Below are 19,392 nucleotides of genomic sequence, written 5' to 3' on the forward strand. Positions count from 1 at the left end.
CTGAGAGTTCCAACAAACAAGCCACCGAAGAATTCGTGATGAATTCCAGGAATAACTTCCCTCAACAAGTCTTTAATTGTGACGAAACAGGCCTGTTTTGAAAAAATACCAAAGAGGACCTACATTACGCAGGAGGAAAGTTCATTGCCAGGACACAAGCCTTTGAAGGATAGGCTAACTCTCTCGTTCTGTGGGAATGCCAGTGGGGATTTCACAGTGAAGCCCCTACTGGTGTATCACTGAAACTCCCCCGATGCTTAAGAAAAAACAATGTTTATTAAGAATAAATTGCCTGTGATGTGGAAGGCAAACAAAAAGGCACAGGTCACAAGGCAAATTCTCATTGAGTGGGTCAATGAAGTGTTTGGTCCTATGGTTAAAAAGCACCTCCAGGAAAATCAGTTTCCCCTCAAGTGACTCCTGGTAATTGGACAATGCTCCTGCACATCCTCCTGGCTTGGAAGACCAGTTGTTGGATGAATTTAAATTCATCACTATGAAGTTCTTGGCACCCCTAATACCACTACTCTCATCCAGCCCATGGGGCAGCAAATCATCTCAACCTTCAAGAAACTGTACACAAAAGCATTGTTTCAAACGTGCTTCAAAGTGATCTAAGACAATGAATTGTCCCTAGGAGAGTTCTGGAAGGATCACTTCAATCTTTAATTGCATAAGTCTTATAGATATGGCTTGGCAGGGAAAAAATTGTAGCCACCTGTTGTGGAATCTATTGTGTCCCTGGGGAAGTCCATGGGCTTGGATGTGAGTGGAGAGGTTGTGGAAGAGTTAATGATGCCCACAGGGAAGAGCTAACCACTGAGGAGCTACATGACCTTCAGCAGGAGCAGCAACAGACAGATGAGGAATCCGAGGAGGAGGAAGAGAAAGGGAATACTATGTGCCTACTTCAGTGATTAAAGAAACGTTTGCCAAGTGGAGTGATGTTAAAAATTTTGTTGAGAAACAACAAAGATGTCGCAATCCATGTCTCTAACATGTTTAATGACAATGCAACGTATAACTTTCGGCCAATTTTAAAGAGATATCGGAAACAAATGTCTCTGGATAGTTTTGTTGTGCAACAGGGGTCCAGTCACTCTAAAGTTGGTGCCAGCAAAAATTGAAAAGGGGAGGTAACCTCAGACAGTGCCACTAAAAAAGTTACAGAATAACCTCAGATAGGTTCTTGATACCTGAAGTCCTTCTGGAGGGGGATTCCCCTTCCAAACAATAACCTCTTCTCCTCCCTCTCCCATTTTCTACATCTTCCGTACGTTAATAAGTCTTCCATAAAGGTAAGAGTGATGTTAAATTTTCATTATTCATTTCATTAGTCATTATATTTATTTCTCATTATTTTCTGTATGTAAAACTACATTAATTCCTTATAAAATATATTTTTTTCAAAATATTTTTGGGGGTCTGGATCACATTATGTAACTGTATTTCTATTATGTAAATTATTGCTTTAATTTTTGTATGTTTCGGACTTTGTCGGAGGTTCTGGATTAGATTATGTACGAAAACTGAGGTTCCTCTATACGATCTTCACTTTACACGGTATTTGATGTCACCCATGGACGCTTTTGGGCCCCTATAGATACTCTTGAGCATTTATGGATCGGTCCTAGGCACTCATGGACGCTTTGGCGCTTATGGACTCTAAGCGCCTTGCTTCTCAATTGTTTGATGATGTCTAGTGAATCACCAAAACCTTGTAAACATCAATGCCCTGTACACAACACTGACGTAAAAGTGTGGCCTAACATAAGATAAAAAATTTACTTTGCAGGGCAACACTATACTGTTGGTAATTTGCAAGTACTAGCCTAGGCAAAAAACAGCAAAAGTTGCCTAGCTTTTAGCCTAATCAAATTACTTTGAGGGAATAAACAGTTTGCGATCATTTATATTCAGAAATCACTATTAGAATATTAATTAAGACACGACCCTATATACCAAAGATTTACAATTGCTAGCATAATGAGACTCGGTAGACAAAAACATAATGCAAAGTTTAGCCTAAAGGAATGCGTAACACGAGAATCACTTTTATAAGCTCACCGTGATATTCCCTTGAAAGTTGCTAAATATGCGTTCCTGTGGGAATGCACACCAATGCAATCCAGTTAACAACCGGAAAATAATGAACAAAATGACAATTTGTCCAAAATTGCATTTTTCCTAACTATACAAACCTGAGGTCCTTTTACAATAGGAAGATACTAGCGGCAGCTGGATAGGTGGTCGTAAGCTTTCGAACAAGGGGTTCGGTAGTTAACTGCTTGTCCGACAGGCGCGCGCGCGGCGACTGGGAGGTAAACAAATCACTTTTGCTTTGGCCCAAGCAAAAACTGCAGAGTGAGGGGTGGCATGAGGTGGGGCTATGTGTAAAAGGACCTCAGGTTTGTATAGTTAGGAAAAATGCAATTTTGGACAAATTGTCATTTGTTCCGACACGGCATACAAACCTTCGGTCCTTTTACAATAGGAAGACTCACTTCTTGGTGGTGGAATCTGAGTCTTTTGTGAACAGACTGGTGTTCGCCCTACCTTGGAAGCCTCCCTGGTCGTAAGAGCGAGGGAGGGATCCAAGCCTCTGTCCGATTGATCGGGGTGTGCACCGCAGGATCAATGGTCAGACCTCTGGACCGAGTACTAAGAGAGGGGCATGCGCATCTCTTAGTACCAGCAATGCAAGAACTTGTTCCTGTACAGGAGCAAATATAAAGTCATGGGTTTGACTCTTGTAGGCATCCACTTCCCCCCCTTGCAGAAGGAAGTGGTGGATATTCTGCTCCTATCCCTAGTGAAAGGGATAGGATGGGGCTCTGTCATATAGTCTCACCTGCATCTCGTCCTCATCCAGCGTAGTGACGACCATGGCCCTCTGCCCACAGGTAGAGGGGAAGGAAAAGATGGGAAGAGAGAGCCAGTCACTCACTCACTCACACATCCATCCACACAGTCACACCAGGACTCGATGCTGTTCAGCCTGCGAGGGTGGTCTGGGTTAGCTACACAACTTGTTTGAGCAGCCACCACGGGTCCCAAGGAAAAGGTATCCAAGGACCTGTGGGCAATATCCCGAAGGTAGAAGGACGTAAAGGTAGTCTGGTTAGACCAGACCCCTGCCTTCAGGACCTGCGCCACGGAGAAGTTCTTGCGAAACGCCAACGAGGGGCCAATACTTCTGACTTCGTGAGCTCTCGGACGGGACGTACGGATGTCGTCACTACCATCAGCCTCATTACGCCCTCCTGATGACCTCACGCAGCCAGAATGAAAGAGTGTTCTTGGATACTTCTTTCTTGGTGACCCCGGTGCTAACGAAGAGGCGTCGACACTCAGGCCTGAGGTGACGATTCTCTTCAGATAGCGCCGTAGCGCCCTCACAGGACAAAGCAGCATCTCATCCGCATCATTATCGGTGAAGTCCAATAGGGAGGGAATCGTGAATGACTCGAACCTGTCATCAGGGACTGACGGTTTCTGAGTCTTCGCAACGAAGTTCGGGACGAAATCGAGCGTCACGGATCCCATCCCCTGGAGTGTCGTACATCATAGGAAAGACCATGAAGTTCCCCTACTCTCTTCGCCGATGCCAGGGCCAGCAAGAAGAGGGTCTTGAGGGTCAGATCCCTGTCTGACGACTCTCGGAGTGGCTCGAACGGTGTTCGAGGTCAGACTCCTAAGGACGAGAGTCACGTCCCACGCAGGGGGCCTGAGTTCCCTGGGTGGGCAAGACCTCTCGCAAGCTCCTCATCAGCAAGGAGATCTCGAACGAGTTCGAGATGTCCAACCCCCTCAGTTTCAGGACGAGCGCCAAGGCGGCTCTGTATCCTTTCACTGTGGGGACTGAAAGGAGCTTCTCTCGGCGAAGAAAAACGAGGAAATCCGCTACCTGCTGAAGAGTGGCTCTGAGAGGAGTAGATAGACCCCGTCTACGACACCAACCACAGAAGACGGCCCACTTCCCCTGGTACACAGCTGCAGAGGACTGACGGACGTTTCCAGCCATCTCTGTTGCTGCGCTACGAGAAAAGCCTCTCGTTCGCAAGAGATGGTGGATAACAGCCAGCCGTGAAGACGGTAGGGACTGGACTGCTCGGTGGTACCCGAGCTCGACGTGTGGCTGGGCGAGAAGGTTGTGCCAAGGGGGAATCTCTCTCGGTTCTCCTGCGAGAAGAGCCAGCAGGTCCGGATACCAAATGGCCTGTGGCCATTTGGGAGCCACCAGGATCATCCTGAGATTCGGGGTGACCAGCGCTCGACTGATCACCTTGCGAATCAGGCTGAACGGGGGAAAGGCATAGGCGAAGAGGTTGTCCCACGGATGTTGAAGAGCGTCCTCTGCAGCTGCCCATGGGTCCGGCACGGCCGAGAAGAACACCTGGAGCTTCCTGTTGTGCCGGGTGGCGAACAGATCCACGACTGGTCGCCCCCCACAGGTCGAAGAGCCTTTCCGCCACGTCCTGGTGTAGAGACCATTCGGTCCCTATCACCTGATCCCGACGGCTGAGCGTGTCTGCTACTACATTCCTCTTCCCTGGAATGTAGCGTGCCGACAGCTCTATTGAGTGTGCCTGAGACACTCGTGCACCTGCCGTGTCAACTGGTACAACGGGAGGGACACTAGGCCCCCCTGTTTGTTGACGTAAGCCACCACCGTGGTGTTGTCGCACATCAACACCACTGAGTGTCCCATCAAGCGGTCCTGAAACTCTTGGAGAGCGAGGAACGCTGCCTTGAGTTCCAGTACATTGATGTGAAGGTGCTTGTCGTTCTCGTCCCACACTCCTGAAGTCAGCAACTCCTCCAGGTGTGCGCCCCATCCCTCGGTCGATGCGTCTGAGAACAGCTGCATGTCCGGGGGGGAGTGCGCAGAGGCACTCCTCTTAAGAGGTTCCTGTCGTCGAGCCACCAGGCTAGGTCCTGCCTCACCTCCTGTGTCAGTGACACTGGAAAGCTTGGGGGATCCGTCGCCTGTGACCAACTCTCCTTTAGTCTCCATTGAAGAGACGCAGGTGAAGACGCCCGTGATGGGACTAACTTCTCGAGTGACGACAGGTGTCCGATCACGACTTGCCATCGCTGAGCTACCTGTTCCTGCCGAGCAGGAACTGGTCGGCTGCCTCCCTGAATCTGCTGATCCGCGAGTCTGCGGGGAAGACTCGCCCTGCTACCACGTGTTGTCGATCAGCATACCCAGGTACTTCATCCTCTGCTTGGGCTCGAGATCGGACTTCTCGAAGTTCACAACGATCCCCAGATCGCGACAGAACTCGAGCAGCCGATCCCTGTCCTGTAGCAACTGCGAGCGGGAGCTCGCCAGGACTAACCAATCGTCGAGATACCTCATCAGACGTATCCCGTGCGAATGGGCCCAAGCAGACACCAGAGTGAACACTCGCGTGAACACCTGTGGGGCGGTTGAGAGACCGAAGCACAGTGCCCTGAACTGGTACACCGTCCCGTCGAGGATGAAGCGGAGGTACTTTCTGGAGGACTGATGAATGGGTATTTGGAAATACGCATCCTTCAAGTCCACTGAAAGCATGAAATCGTTCTCCCTGATGGAGTCGAGCACTGAGCGTGCCGTCTCCATCGTGAACCGGGTCTGGCGAACAAACAGGTTCAGGGGAGAGAGATCTATCACCGGGCGCCAGCCTCCCGTAGACTTTTCCACCAGGAAGAGTCGACTGTAAAAGCCCGGTGACTGATCCGTAACGATCTCTACAGCTCTCTTGCTCAGCATGGTCTTGATCTCCTGTCTGAGTGCTACGTCCTTCGGTGACCCGGGGACGTATGACTGCTGTTGGACCGGGTTGGAGGTGAGGGGTGGCCGAGATTCGAAGGGTAATAGATATCCCTCCCGAAGGACATCTACTATCCAGGTCTCGGCGCCGTAGCGCTGCCAAGTTGCCCAATGGCTGGCCAGGCACCCCCCCACTTCCGGCAGCAGGTGAGGGGGAACGCCGTCCCTAGCGTTTCCCCCCTTTCTTCGACTTCTTCCCAGAGCCTCCACGGGATGAGGAGGGCTGGGAGGAGGGCTGGTTACGGCCCCCCTTGCCAGAAGTCGAAGAAGACAGAGTCATTCCTCGGGGCTTCGACGCAGCAACCGTCTTAGCAGCCGAGGAAGCGCTAGCCGAGCTCTTAGACTTGGCCGCAGTCCGAGGCTGCCCAGAAGCCTTCGAGACTGCCTGGTGAACCAGACGGTCACTGTCGTCAGTGCGCCGTCTGTCCACCGCAGCGTCCACCATCTCTCCTGGGAAGAGAGACGTGGAACTCCGTAGAGGTCCGTTTCGAAGTCCCAATGCCGCTTCACGCCCGGCCGCCCTGGAAACCCGAGTAAGGACAGCGTCCCTTCGTCGGAGAACCAGGTTGGCCCACAGGTTTACCGTCTGGTGGGCAAGGAAGGAGATGGCTCTTCCCCCAGACTGGCAAATTCTCCTGAAGGCCGAGTCCTCTTCGGGAGAAATACCCCCGGAGCTGGCTGCGACCTTAGAAACTGTGAGGGACCACAGATCTAGCCAGGAGACGGCCTGGAAAGCTGCCATGGCGGTAGATTCCAGGCCTAGTGCCTCTTGCTGCGAGAACCACAGGTTCTCGGACAGGAGCTGTTGCAGAGACACACCCGGAGTCAGCCTCGCTAACTCCGGGTTTACTGTTTGGGCGGCATTGGATCCTCAGATGGCACGTAAAACCGCCGCTGTCGTAGCAGAGGAGGTGGAAGTAGCTTGCTAGACCTGCCAGACTTCAGCGAACCGTCCTGTCCAGAGACAAGCGATTCAACTTGGTCCAGCACCGAGTCAGCCAGCTCTGACCGCGGCAAACCCACCGTCGGTCTGGGTTCCCTCCTTCGGCCCCAGAACGACTCGAGCCGGGACGTGGGGCTCGGATGGTGGGAGCGGCGATCCTTCCCCGAGGTCGTTGTGCTGACGAATCAGCGCAATAACCTCGGCAAAGTTCCTCTGGATCTCGGGAGTGATTGCATCCTGTGGAGTCGGACCGTCCAGTCCCTCAAACAGGAGCACCTCCCGAGACCCTCCTCCCTCAAGGAGAGGAGCAGCGACAGCCCCCTCTCGGTCTCCTCCAACCACCTGCGCGTAAGACCTGGCTGGTCCGAGAACCGAGCCTGGTACGTACGCCGACGTGGCGGGATCCTGAAGGGCGCACCCCTCACGATCACTCCTCAATACCTCGCCCCTCCCGGTGTAGCCCGAGGAGGTTGAAGGTATGGGAGAGGCAGACCTGACGCTCTCCTCGCTCGCTGGCAGAACCAGCGGGCTTGGAGGACTGCAGGCGATCGTCAACCCGCGGTGGCGATCGAGCTGCAGACCTAGTCGAGCCGTCTCGCTGTGGAGAACGGCTGGACCGAGAACAGCGGCCCCGGTCTCGTGTGTCAGAGGAGCTGGTGCTGGTCGCCGTACCCGATCGCTCTCTGTGAGAGCGACGGTCAGGCGACCGGCGAGCTCCACTGTCACGGTGAGACCGGTGCGTGTCCTCACGGTGCGTCAGTTCGCTGGTACCAGCCGTGGCTGGTACCGGCGAACGGGGGGACCTCTTCCCAGCCTCAGCCCGTGGCCGGTCATGGACCGTCACGTCCGCCCGGGTAGCCAGCTGCTCGCCGCGAGAGCGAGAGCTGGTCTGGTGAGAGTCGCGTGAGCGGCTATCACCAGTCTTCCGCTCCGTGCCGTGAACCTGACGCTGAGCGGACTCAGGGGTCTGGTTCCTGGCTGCACGGTCGCTGGTAGGCGACCGTACACTCGGTACCTCTCGCGAACGAGAGGCCGAGACGGATCCTGCTGCTGTGGCCGAACCACTGACAGCAGGTGAGGAAGTGCCGGTGTTAGCCGGCACCCCTCTGGTCCCCGTAGTCTTCTTCCTTGCGGGAGAAGAGACGGGTCCTGCTCCCGAAGGAGCAGGGCGACCAGCGGAAGAACCCCCCGTCTCACCAGAGCGAGACGGGCCCTTAGAAGCTCCCGAAGAAGACTTCTTAGGGGGGGGGGGAGGCGACCTTCTTCTTCTTAGGCGGGGGAGCCTTAGAAGAAGAAGGGGAAGAGGCGGCAGACGACGACGACGAAGAAGACGATGAAGACGACGACGACACCTTCCTCCTCTTCTTCTTCTTCTTCGCCAACCTCCTCAGGACCGACGTCAGGTCTGTCATCCAGGACGGAGCCGGGGCTGCTGTTGCCGAAGCAACAGGGCCCGGACGTACCTGTCCGACCAGACGCATCGGGAGCAGCAGCGCCGGGAACGGGAACAACATCAGCAGGTGCGGGCATCACAGGAACGGCAGCAGACACGGCAGGATCAGGAACAGGAACAGCAGCGGTGGTCAGGGCAGGTACGGCAGGTACAGCTGGTCGGGTCACCGGCACAGACGTCATCGGCACCGGTGGGAGGTCCAGGGGCGAGCTCTTCGGGCATACGAAGTCCGGACGCGGCAGCACGGCAAACCCAGGTGGCGGCATCACACTCCCCCGAGTTACGGCGACTGGCCCCTGCACCGATGTTGGTTGGTTGTTCAGAGAAGCCGCGTGCTGGGTGTACACCAGGTGAGGAGGTGACCGCGTAGCCAGGTGTTGTCAGGGTCGTGGTGGTGGTTGTTACCGTCGCTGTGGTAACCGCCACGGAGCCAGCGAGATGATAGAGCAGCCCCTGGACACTCGGCACGCCCTGCAGTCCCAACGACGCCCACACCTGTCCGAGGTCATCCTTCACGGCAACCGCACCTGAGGAGGCAAAAGTCGGGTGGTTAGAAGGATCCCCTACCCGCTCGCGCGAAGACGAGCGGATAGAGGACCCAGAGTACAACTCTACGTCGGGGTACCTAGCGCCCTCCTCCACACTCGACACATCGGGAGAGGAGAAGGACCTAGATACCCCCCCCGAAGGGGAAGGCGCGAGACGTGGAAGTTGAGCGGGCGGCAGGAAAGAAGACGAAGTGTCCGTAACCAAAGGAGTCGCGGGAGAGCTTTCCGACGACTCCTTTGCAGGCCTTCGCTTCCTTCCTGCCCTCATACAATTCCGTCACTGCGCCTCCGACCAGTCCATACAAACATCACAGGGCTCGGCCCGGGTGCATTCGCGCCCCCGGCACCGAGCACACAACACATGAGGGTCAATCTCTGGGAAAGACCTGAATATCCCACATTTTCGCCCTTCGGTACCCGGGCAAAGTCTCCTTGGGGTAGCGAGGCGGGGAGATTCCATTATAATTGATTGCAGCGTAATTAATATGAAGGAGAGAATAACTGTACTTACAAGCTCTTTCATACACAATTACAAACAAACTAGAAAGCAAACGACGAGCAGCGGGCAGAGAGCGAACACACACGTCCATCCACCGTGAGGCCGAAAGCAAAAGTGATTTGTTTACCTCCCAGTCGCGCGCGCGCGCCTGTCGGACAAGCAGTTAACTACCGAACCCCTTGTTCGAAAGCTTACGACCTATCCAGCTGCCGCTAGTATCTTCCTATTGTAAAAGGACCGAAGGTTTGTATGCCGTGTCGGAACAACTGAGCTTTCTGCTTTACAGTCATTCCTATTCTCCACTGATGTGCAGAGCTGGTCACCTACACAACAGTTCAAAGTGTTACCGGTGAAATTCTAAATTCAAGCTACCATATAAGTGGAACTTATACATAGCTGTGTAATTACTTGGTAAGTTACTTATGTGAAAAATAGCTTTATTCTGAAAAAAGTAAAAAAAATTAATACCACCACTAAATAAATTATATTAATAAAGTAACACTTAGCTGATGAGACTGATTATAATATAAAGGGTTCTAAAACAGCAATGAAACTTTAAGTCTATTTAAACTAGCAATTAGAAATCTGGAATTGTCAGTTACACAAATTCACAGAGAGAGAGAGAGAGAGAGAGAGAGAGAGAGAGAGAGAGAGAGAGAGAGAGAGAGAGAGAAATTTTGACACACACACACAAAAAAAAAAAAAAAAAAAAAAAAAAAAAAAAAAGGTCAAGATGACACTGAATGAAATTACAAGTACATACATACAGTGCCTCAGACACACCGAAGAAGGAGACACTTTAACCCTTAATGAGCGGATACCCTCATATGAGTAGCAGTAAGAGGTTTTGGTGGTGGATGGATTCACTAAATATTACACATGATCGTTTTGGGGGAATCGAACAGGAAAGAAGTTCCATTACTTCTGTAGCCCATATATTCACTAATGGTAACTTTTAAACTGGCTTGGATCAAAGAGGTAGGTATCTAATGAGTTAGTAGTTGTGATCTTGACTTCAATGGGGGAATGTTGTGTTTCTCTTCCTCCCATGAAATCTTTTTATCTATTTGCCTCATAAATATTAACCCAAGAATCTGCTGTGGTTTAGTTCTAATCTTTTTGTTATGATGTATGTCCATTATAATTGTAATTTTGCAAAGAAAAGTGCAAAGAAATATTAGAAAAAATTAGTACAATCCAAAAAAGTTACTGCATCTTGATCTCAGTAAATTTACATAAATATTTTAAAACTACAGTATACATACTCAGAACTTGTTACTGATTTTAGTTCTTATGTTTTAATATTGTGTGAGCTGTAATTGTAATTTTACAAAATAAAATCATTCATTAGAAAAAACACGCATAACTTGGAAAAAGTTACGATATTCTTGTAAAAGAGGCTCAACAAGGAGTTGTAAATAAGTCTTTTTCAACCTCTCGTGAAAGGCAGGGAGAATTCTATAGATTTCTTTTTTTTCTGACACCATGTGCATTTTCACATCGTACTCTTTCCATTGATGTTTTTTCTTCAATGACCAACCTCAAACTTTCCTGCTGGGGTGCTGCACATGTGTTTTTAGTCCCGCTCTTAAGAGTTAATTTTTTAGTCCCACTCTCAAGAGTTAAAAATGACATAAGTGTGTTGATCAACTTTATCTAATCTATTATCAAACTTTCTTGTAGTGGTACTACAGTATTCACAAACTCAGCTGGTAGTATTCTCCAAAATGAGGTTATCTTGTATGTGTAGATGTTTGCTGCACGCTGGCTGATGTTGAACCTCAAGTTACATTTCCCACCCACTGGATTTAGTTTTGTTATGAGTTAGGGAAGCAGACGCCTCTATTATTATTATTATTATTATTATTATTTCATACAAGTAGTTTAACCAGACCACTGAGCTGATTTTAAGCTCTCATGCCTGTTGTGTCTCATGTTATTCATAGCTTTATGTTCTAAAGGGATTCTATAATCAACACTTTTCTAACATGCACAGGTTGAATTGAATTTAGAATTTAGGCCAAAGGCCAAGCACTGGGACCTATGAGGTCATTCCACACTGAAACAGAGATTAACAGAAAACAGTTCTAAAGGAAAACCTCAAAGTTTACTATGAATCAATTGTTAGGAGAGGGAGGAAAGTATGATGGAAGAGACGAAATGTGGTACAGTAAAAGGAACGAAAGGGATTGCAGCTAGAGGCTGAAGACACGCTGCAAATAATCTTAAAATCTCAAGTAATGCCTACAGTGCACTGGCAGCACTATCCCCTACAAGTTAAGACATTCAAAAGAGAGAGAGAGAGAGATAGCATATTCTGTACTAGTTTCTTTTCATCCAAATTGCACCACTGGAAAATACAAGCTTACTGTACTAATTTTGAAATGTTTTATAAATCATACAGCTGTTACACAGCTGATTCTTATTATCTAATTATCTTTTAAATATTTTACACTTATTATTCCACTTCACTTTTTGTATTCTACAATTTATAAACTTTATTAGATAAAATACTGAAGCACACTTCAAGAGAGTATTCCATACTTTTCTGCACTGCACAGCAGTTAAAATGCAGTACATAAAAAATTTATTTTCCTCTCTTTGAGGGCTGATGTTTTGCTGAAACTGGCAAGCAAATGGTTTTTTTCCCTGTTGCGGGGTAAGTAAAATTAAGTCGAATGGCAATGACAGCCAACACACAATCAAAGTTGCATTGTACCGGTAAATAAATTTCTACCTTGTCTCAGAGCTGAACCCCCGAGGAGAATATTATCATAATTTACTAAAAATGGCAAACACTAAACCTACTTTTAGTTATGGGAGTTATTAAGAACTAAAATTCTTATTTAAACTGAAAAAAAATTTAATAAAGGTCTTTAGAAACATATGGTGGCAGTACTTCCAATCACTATTAATTATTACTGATTAATAAAGATCAATAGTACATCTGTACCTAGTACATCAAAGTTTTCCTTCACAATATTACAGTACACTATATGCCCTACAATAGTATTCTACTTACATGACTGTGCAGTACTGTATATGGTCATTAGAAATATACTGTAATACAGAATACGTACTCAACTACAATATTTGAGGTTCCAAGGTAAGATACAAGCCCGTTTGTTTTTTTCCTTTTATATATTAACACCACAAACTTCAACTTGAAACTCACTCCGCTCAAATAATCACGCCATAAGTTGGATATATTTAGGACTCACGTGGTTGTATACACTTATGGGTCACACTATCGCTTCAAGACAAGATCACAAAAATCACACAGTGCATACCAAATTGTAAGTTACATATTTATAATAGTACTCGATTCAAATTACAAACATAAAGCCCTACATTTAATGTAATATATTCAGTTGTAATGGTACTAACTTCGTGTTCTCTTCACCTTCCCTACTCACTATCGCTCTCATACTGTCTCTGAAAAGTATATCTGTTTTTAGAATAGGCTTCAATGCATATCTGATAAGATACGACTATGAGGAGTCACTTAGTAAATAACATCAGACCACTTCTGAAATCTATAAATTCAAAAGATAATGATAGCAAGTAATTCTTTCTCTAAGTACCATAGTGACAAGAAATAGTATTTGAAACATATTCTTACCCAAAAATATTTTGAAAACCCTTTAAAACTTTCACAAAAGACAGCAAAATAAACATATCTGGTAACCATTTGAGCTGGCGAATTCCTCACTGCACTACGAATGGTTTTCACTATGTATTTCTGGTCTGGCAGGTGAAGTAACATATTAAAGGATGTTACTAAAAACAAGACCCTTCAAGAAAAATGACATTTTTATGATAATGTAAGGTTTCAATTATACTTACCCAGTAATTATATAGCTAAGAGTTTCACTCGCTGGCAGTTATAATCCGGAAATTTGCAGGTCATGCTAATTTCCTATCTGTTTTGGCTAGGTAACAGTGCTCCACCCACTTCTGGGGCAAGTGAGAGGAACAACTCGGCAAAGAGCTGTTTGTTTATGTTTCACAAAAATAAATCCATGCTAGGGGATGGAGGGTGGGCTGAATATATAATTACTGGGTAAGTATAAGTAAAACCTTATTTTATCATAAAAATTTAATTTTTAATTATACAACTTCCCCACTACAGTAATACCCCGAACTTACGCAAGGTTAAGTTCCAGACCCCCTCACACAAGGGGAAGTTTCGTGTAAGTCTGCCACAGTCTCTAAAAATACTAATAATTGCTTACCTCTACAATTTGAACACTAAATATGACCCTAATCATGCTCCCTAAATATCAAGCTAACTTTAAAATGAAACTTAAGTTACTGTAATTTCATTTTAAATGGTAACAGAAAAAAGAAGTAAATGATTGGTAAAAATGTTATTGTTATAATACAATTAAGTTTGTTCATACTTACCATGGCAGATATATATCTTAGCTGTATTTTTCTGACGTTCCGACAGAATTTCAAAAATTCGCGGCACACGTAGTGGGGCGGTCAGGTGGTTAGTACCCATTCCCGCCGCTGGGCGGCGGATATCAGGAACCATTCCCATTTCTATTCATATTTATTCATTGCCCTTGTCTCCTGAGGGGAGGAGGGTGGGCACTCTAAGTATATATATCTGCCAGGTAAGTATGAACAAACTTAATTGTATTATAACAATAACATTTTGTTCATGAAACTTACCTGACAGATATATATATAGCTGAATCACACTTCGGATGGTGGGGTAGAGACAGACTAGGATTTTTTAGGAAATTTAAAATAAAATAAAAGATTATCTTATTGGTTCCTTACCTTGATAGCAAAGTAGACTATGTGATTACTGTCACCAAAAGCCTGCTTATGCTTTATCAGAGTTGCCAGCCAGGTGTTGACCTGTAGTGCTGGTGCTCTCTGGATGCTCTGTCAACGGGAGCGTGACCACAATGTGACAAGACCATCTAGGCAAACATATGGCAGTAACACAGCAACCGACCACCACCTGACCAACTAACGCAAAAAACCCCTGATATAACACTATGGAATGGGAGATTTTCACAGAAGATCTCACCATCAACCAAAAAACACAATAAACTAACCTAACTAGCTAAGGGATAGGGAGAGAGCTACCTTCAGCCCCCAAAACTGTGTCTGCCGAAAATGTAAGGTCCCAAAGAACTACAGTTCTCGTAAATCGTCCTCACATCCCGGAGGTAATGTGAGGCGAATACTGAATTGCTCCTCCAGAAGGTGGATGCCCTTATCAAGAATATCTCTGATAGACATGTTCCTTTGGAAGGCAAGAGAGGTAGCTACGGCTCTGACCTCATGAGCTTTCACTTTAAAGAGGCTCATATCAGTCTTCTGGCAAGATGAATGAGCCTCTTTAATGACGTCCCTCAAGAAGAAAGCAACAGCATTCTTCGACAACGGTAAATCCGGTCTCTTCACCGAGCACCAGAGATTACCTGAGGGACCCCTTATCTCTCTAGTCCTATTCACATAGAACTTGAGAGCCCTGACAGGGCACAGGGCTCTCTCTGGTTCTTGACCCACGAGACTCGATATTCCTTTGATATCGAAGCTCTTTGGCCAAGGATTAGACGGGTTCTCGTTCTTAGCCAAGAATGAAGGATTCAACGAGGCAGACAGCGCTGTCTCCCTTGGAAACCCACTAGGCTACTGAACGCATGGGATTTCACTAACTCTCTTCGCGTCGCCAGAGAAGTTAGGAAAAGCGTTTTCCTCGTTAAGTCCCTTAGGGAGAAGCCTTCATGGAGAGGCTCAAAGGGACTAAGCATCAGATGTTTCAATACCACATCTAAATTCCCATGAGGGTCGGTCTTGCTTTGGTGGAAATTTTGGGTAGTTTCAAACTGACCTTGAGGAGATCGTGCATCGGATCCCTTATTGTCGGAAAGGTCCATTCCTCTGGTGGCGAAAAACGGCAGACAACATACTTCTATAGCCCTTGATTGTAGGAACTGCCAATTTTTTCACATTTCTCAGATGGAGAAAGAAATCCGCTATCTGATTCACAGAGGTCGTGGAAGGAAATTTCCTTCCTTCTTGCACCATGCCCTGAAGGAAGACCACTTAGACTGGTAGACAGCTGTAGAAGAGGCTCTTCGAGCATTAGCGATTGCTCTCGCAGCTGCCTTTGAAAAGCCTCTCGCTCTGGCCAGCTTTTCGATAGTCTGAACGCAGTCAGGGCCAGAGCGGAGAGGTTTTGGTGAAACCTTTGAGTGAGGCTGTCTGAGTAGATCTCTCCTCCAGGGCAACGTTTCTTGGAAGTCCACAAGGAACGTCATGACCTCTGTGAACCACTCTCTTGCTGGCCACATTGGGGCAATCAGAGTCAACCTTGTCCCTTCTGACGCTGCGAACTTTCGCATTACGTCCCCCATGATCTTGAATGGGGGAAAGGCGTAAAGATCCAGGTCTGTCCAGTTCCAGAGCAACGCGTCCACTGCAATTGCCCCTGGGTCCATAACCGGGGAGCAATACAGAGGAAGTCTCTTCGTCCTCGATGTAGCGAACAGGTCTACTAGAGGACGTCCCCACAATTTCCATAACTTTTGACAGACTTCCTGGTGCAAGGTCCATTCTGTTGGCAGCAGCTGATTCCGGCGGCTGAGAAGGTCCGCCCTGACATTCTGAACCCCTGCTACGAATCTTGTCAGGATCTTGATGTGCCTTGCGTCCGCCCATAGTAGAAGTTCCTTCGCCAGGAGAAAAAGGGATCTGGAGCGAGTCCCTCCCTGATTCTTTATATACGCAAGGGCTGTGGTACTGTCCGAGTTGACTTGAACTTGCTTGACAGTTTCTCTTCGAAGAACTGCAGCGACAGGAATATCGCTGCCAGTTCCTTTACATTGATGTGCCAGACTACCTGTTCCCCTCTCCAGGAGCCTGACACTTCTTCCCCCCCTAGTGTTGCTCCCCAACCTGAAGTGGAAGCGTCTGAGAACAACACTAGGTCGGGGCTCAGAAGATTTAAGGAGAGGCCCTCTCGTAACCTCTGAGGGTCGAGCCACCATCTTAAGTGAACTCTTACATCGTTGGAGATCCTTAGGATCGCATTCAGGTCCCCTTTCGACGTCCATTCCTCCGCAAGGAAGAACTGAAGGGGCCTGAGGTGCAGTCCTCCCCAGCGAGACAAACTTTTTCTAGTGAGGAAATGGTGCCCAGCAAGACTCATCCACTCCCTCTCACGAACAAGCTTCTCTCTCTAGGAAGGCTGCGACTTTCTCTAACCCCAGTCGCTGACGTTCCTGGGATGGAAACGCCCAGAAAAGCCACTGAATCCATAATGAATCCCCAGATACACGATGGACTGTGTCGGGGTCAGATGACGACTTTTCGGCGTTTGACCAACAGTCCCAGAGACTTTGCTAGGGCTAGCGTAAACTGAAGGTCCTTCAGACACTTCTGCCTCGACGACGCTCTGATCAGCCAATCGTCGAGGGTAGAGGGATATCCTGATTGACCTGACGAATGGAGCCACTTCGCTACATTCCTCATAATCATTGTGAAAACCATTGGGGCCGTGCTGAACCGAAACAAAGGGCTCTGAACTGCCAAAACCTGTTGTCCAAGATGAATCTCAGGTACTTCTTTGACAGAGGGTGGACTGGGACGTGGAAGTATGCGTCCTGCAGGTCTAGAGACACCATCCAGTCGCCAGGTCTCAATGCTCCCAGCACCGACTGAGGCGTCTCCATACTGAACTTTTTCTTTTCTACAAAGAGATTTAGCCTGCTCACATCCAGGACTGGGCGCCACCTGATGACTGCTTTGGCACAAGGAAAATCTGTTGTAGAACCCCGGTGACTCTAGGTCCAGGACTTGCTCCACCGCTCTTTTTTCGACCATCTGGTCTAAGAGATCGAAAAGAACCCTTTTCTTCTCTCCCTGATAGGATGGAGAGAGGTCTCTGGGAGTCGAAGTCAAAGGAGGAGGATGAAGAAAAGGGATCTTGTACCCCCGATCTACTATCTTGAGGGTCAAAGGGTCCGCTCCTCTCTGCCTCCAAGACTCCGCAAAGAATACCAGTCTGGCCCCGACTGGTGTCTGAAGGACGAGATCTTCACTTGCTGGTTTTTGGTTTAAATGAAGCTCTTCCTCTTGGAAAACCTCTCCCTCGAGGAGCTGCTCTCGGGGGGGAGGGGGGGGGGTGCCCCCCGCGAAAGGGCTTGACTTTCTTCGGGGGTTTTGCTGAAAGTTTGACGTGGAAGGAACCGCTGGACGTCTTGAAGATTGAACCAAGAGGTCCTGGGTCGCCTTCTCTTGCAAACTCTGTGCAAGATCCTTTACCATAGCCTGGGGGAAGAGATGGTCCGAAAGAGGCGCAAAGAGCAAATCCGCTTTCTGAGCGGGAGAAACCGACTTAGCCGTGAAATTGCACAGCAATGCTCTTTTCTTCAGGAAAGCAGTTCCAAAATTCGAAACTAGCTCCTCCGAACCATCCCTGACGGCCTTGTCCATACATGACAACACGCTGGACAGCTCCCCCAGACTGAGAGAACTCAGGAACTTCTAGACTGACGGTCCAAAACTCCCAGACACCAGTCTAGGAAATTAAATACGTTAAGGGTACGCAGGAGACCCTTCAAGTGGTGGTCAGTCTCAACTGGAGTCCAGGTCACCTTAGCCGACGCCAAGAGAGACCTCCTTTGGGCGTCCACTAAACTGAGAAGTTCACCCAACGCGGACGAAGGGACCTTTATCCCGACATCCTCCTTGGTCTCATACCAAACTCCTCCTTTCCCTGCGAGTCTAGAGGGTGGATGGGCGAAAGTGGTCTTGCCCTGATCCTTCCTTCTGGACATAAAGTCTTGGAGTTTCTTAAACGCCCTCTTGGTCGACAGAGACGTTTTCATTTCAACGAATTCAGGGGTCTTAACGGTCTTAGACGACGAAAGTTGTGAGGGAGGAGACCTAGGGGCTGTAGGCTGGAACTTGTCTCCGAATGCTGAACGTAACAGCCTAACAAGAACCTTGTAGTCCGAGATAGCCGAAGCTACCGGTTGCTCTTCCTCTACGGAACTCCCAGGACTACTATGCTCCCCTTCCTCCCTAAGAGGAACTGGAGAACGCCTATCAGGAGAGGGAGTACGTCCCTTAGGATCAATCCTGAAAACAGACTTCCGTTGGTTGGAAGTATCCACTAAAGGTACGGAAGTAGCCGTACGTTTCTCTTTATACGCACGGACATCTACCGAAGGAGAAGCATCCTTAGAAGCCAAGTCAACTGACTTAACTGAAGCTCCCCTTCGAAAGGAAGAGCGAGCTTCCTGAAGAGCAGCGCCAAAAGCGTCCTGCTTAGAGGAGCGGGCGTCCTGCTTTGCAGGCTCCAAAGCGTCCTGCTTCGCTCGAAAAGCGTCCTGCTTCGAACGCCGAGCGTCCTGCGGAGCGTCCTCAAAAGCGTCCTGTCTAATACCAGAAGCGTCCTGCTTCGAACGCCGAGCGTCCTGCCGAGCGTCCTTAACGGAGTCTTGAAGAGCTCTCAAAGCGTCCTGTCTAGAACGCCGAGCGTCCTGCCGAGCGTCCTCAACCGCTACTTGTCGAGAGCGCAAAGCGTCCTGCTTCGAACGCCGAGCGTCTTGACGAGCGTCCTCTCCTGAGAGAGTAAAAGATCTGCTAGGAGAGCGAGAACGTTGACGATCCGGAGGCGGAGAGGGAGACGAGCGAGCTGAGAGAGAATGCGGCCGCTTCGTCCTCTTGACGGGCAGCCGAACGTCCTTCCTACGCCTAGACTCGACTGCTGCTGGGGCAAGTCCTCTGAGCCATCAGCGACGTATCTGGTCCTGAAGGGACACAAGGATATCCTTCGTAGGTGACGAAGGAGCAAATGAAGGGGCGGGGGGGGAGGACTGAGACTGCGAGGAAAGGCGAGGGGCGAGGGACGCCTCCTTCCTTTCTAGCAGGTACAGCTCTCTGCCTCTCAGTTGAACACGCCTGTGCGTGGAAACTAACGTCCTCATCTGTAGAACGCCTTCCTCTCTTCTGAGGAGGAAAGGCGTCATAAGCGTCCTCTGACGAGAGCGGAGACATAGGACGTGAAGCGTCCTCAAAGCGAAAAGTCCTTTTCAACGGACGCGAGTCTCTCCGAGCGCTCCACCCCTTGCGCGGGGAGGACGCTTCGGAGGA

General features: G+C 48.7%; 1 protein-coding gene across 9 annotated transcripts in view; it reads right to left on the reverse strand.

Annotated features, from left to right (window-relative positions):
• Nucleotides 1–19,392, reverse strand: part of LOC135222068 (high affinity copper uptake protein 1-like) — a 467,399-nt gene that overhangs the window by 186,743 nt on the left and 261,264 nt on the right. The window contains exon 1 of one of the 9 annotated variants that reach the window (XM_064260223.1): nucleotides 12,652–12,699. The exons of 7 other annotated variants lie outside the window; for them this stretch is intronic. The gene's annotated coding sequence lies outside the window, so the exon portion shown is untranslated. Of the gene's footprint in view, nucleotides 1–12,615; nucleotides 12,700–19,392 lie in introns of those variants that run through there. One more of the 9 variants, XM_064260224.1, reaches the window with a different exon arrangement.

This window comes from Macrobrachium nipponense, chromosome 3 (assembly GCF_015104395.2).
Source record: "Macrobrachium nipponense isolate FS-2020 chromosome 3, ASM1510439v2, whole genome shotgun sequence".
Classification (NCBI taxonomy): Eukaryota; Metazoa; Arthropoda; class Malacostraca; order Decapoda; family Palaemonidae; genus Macrobrachium; species Macrobrachium nipponense.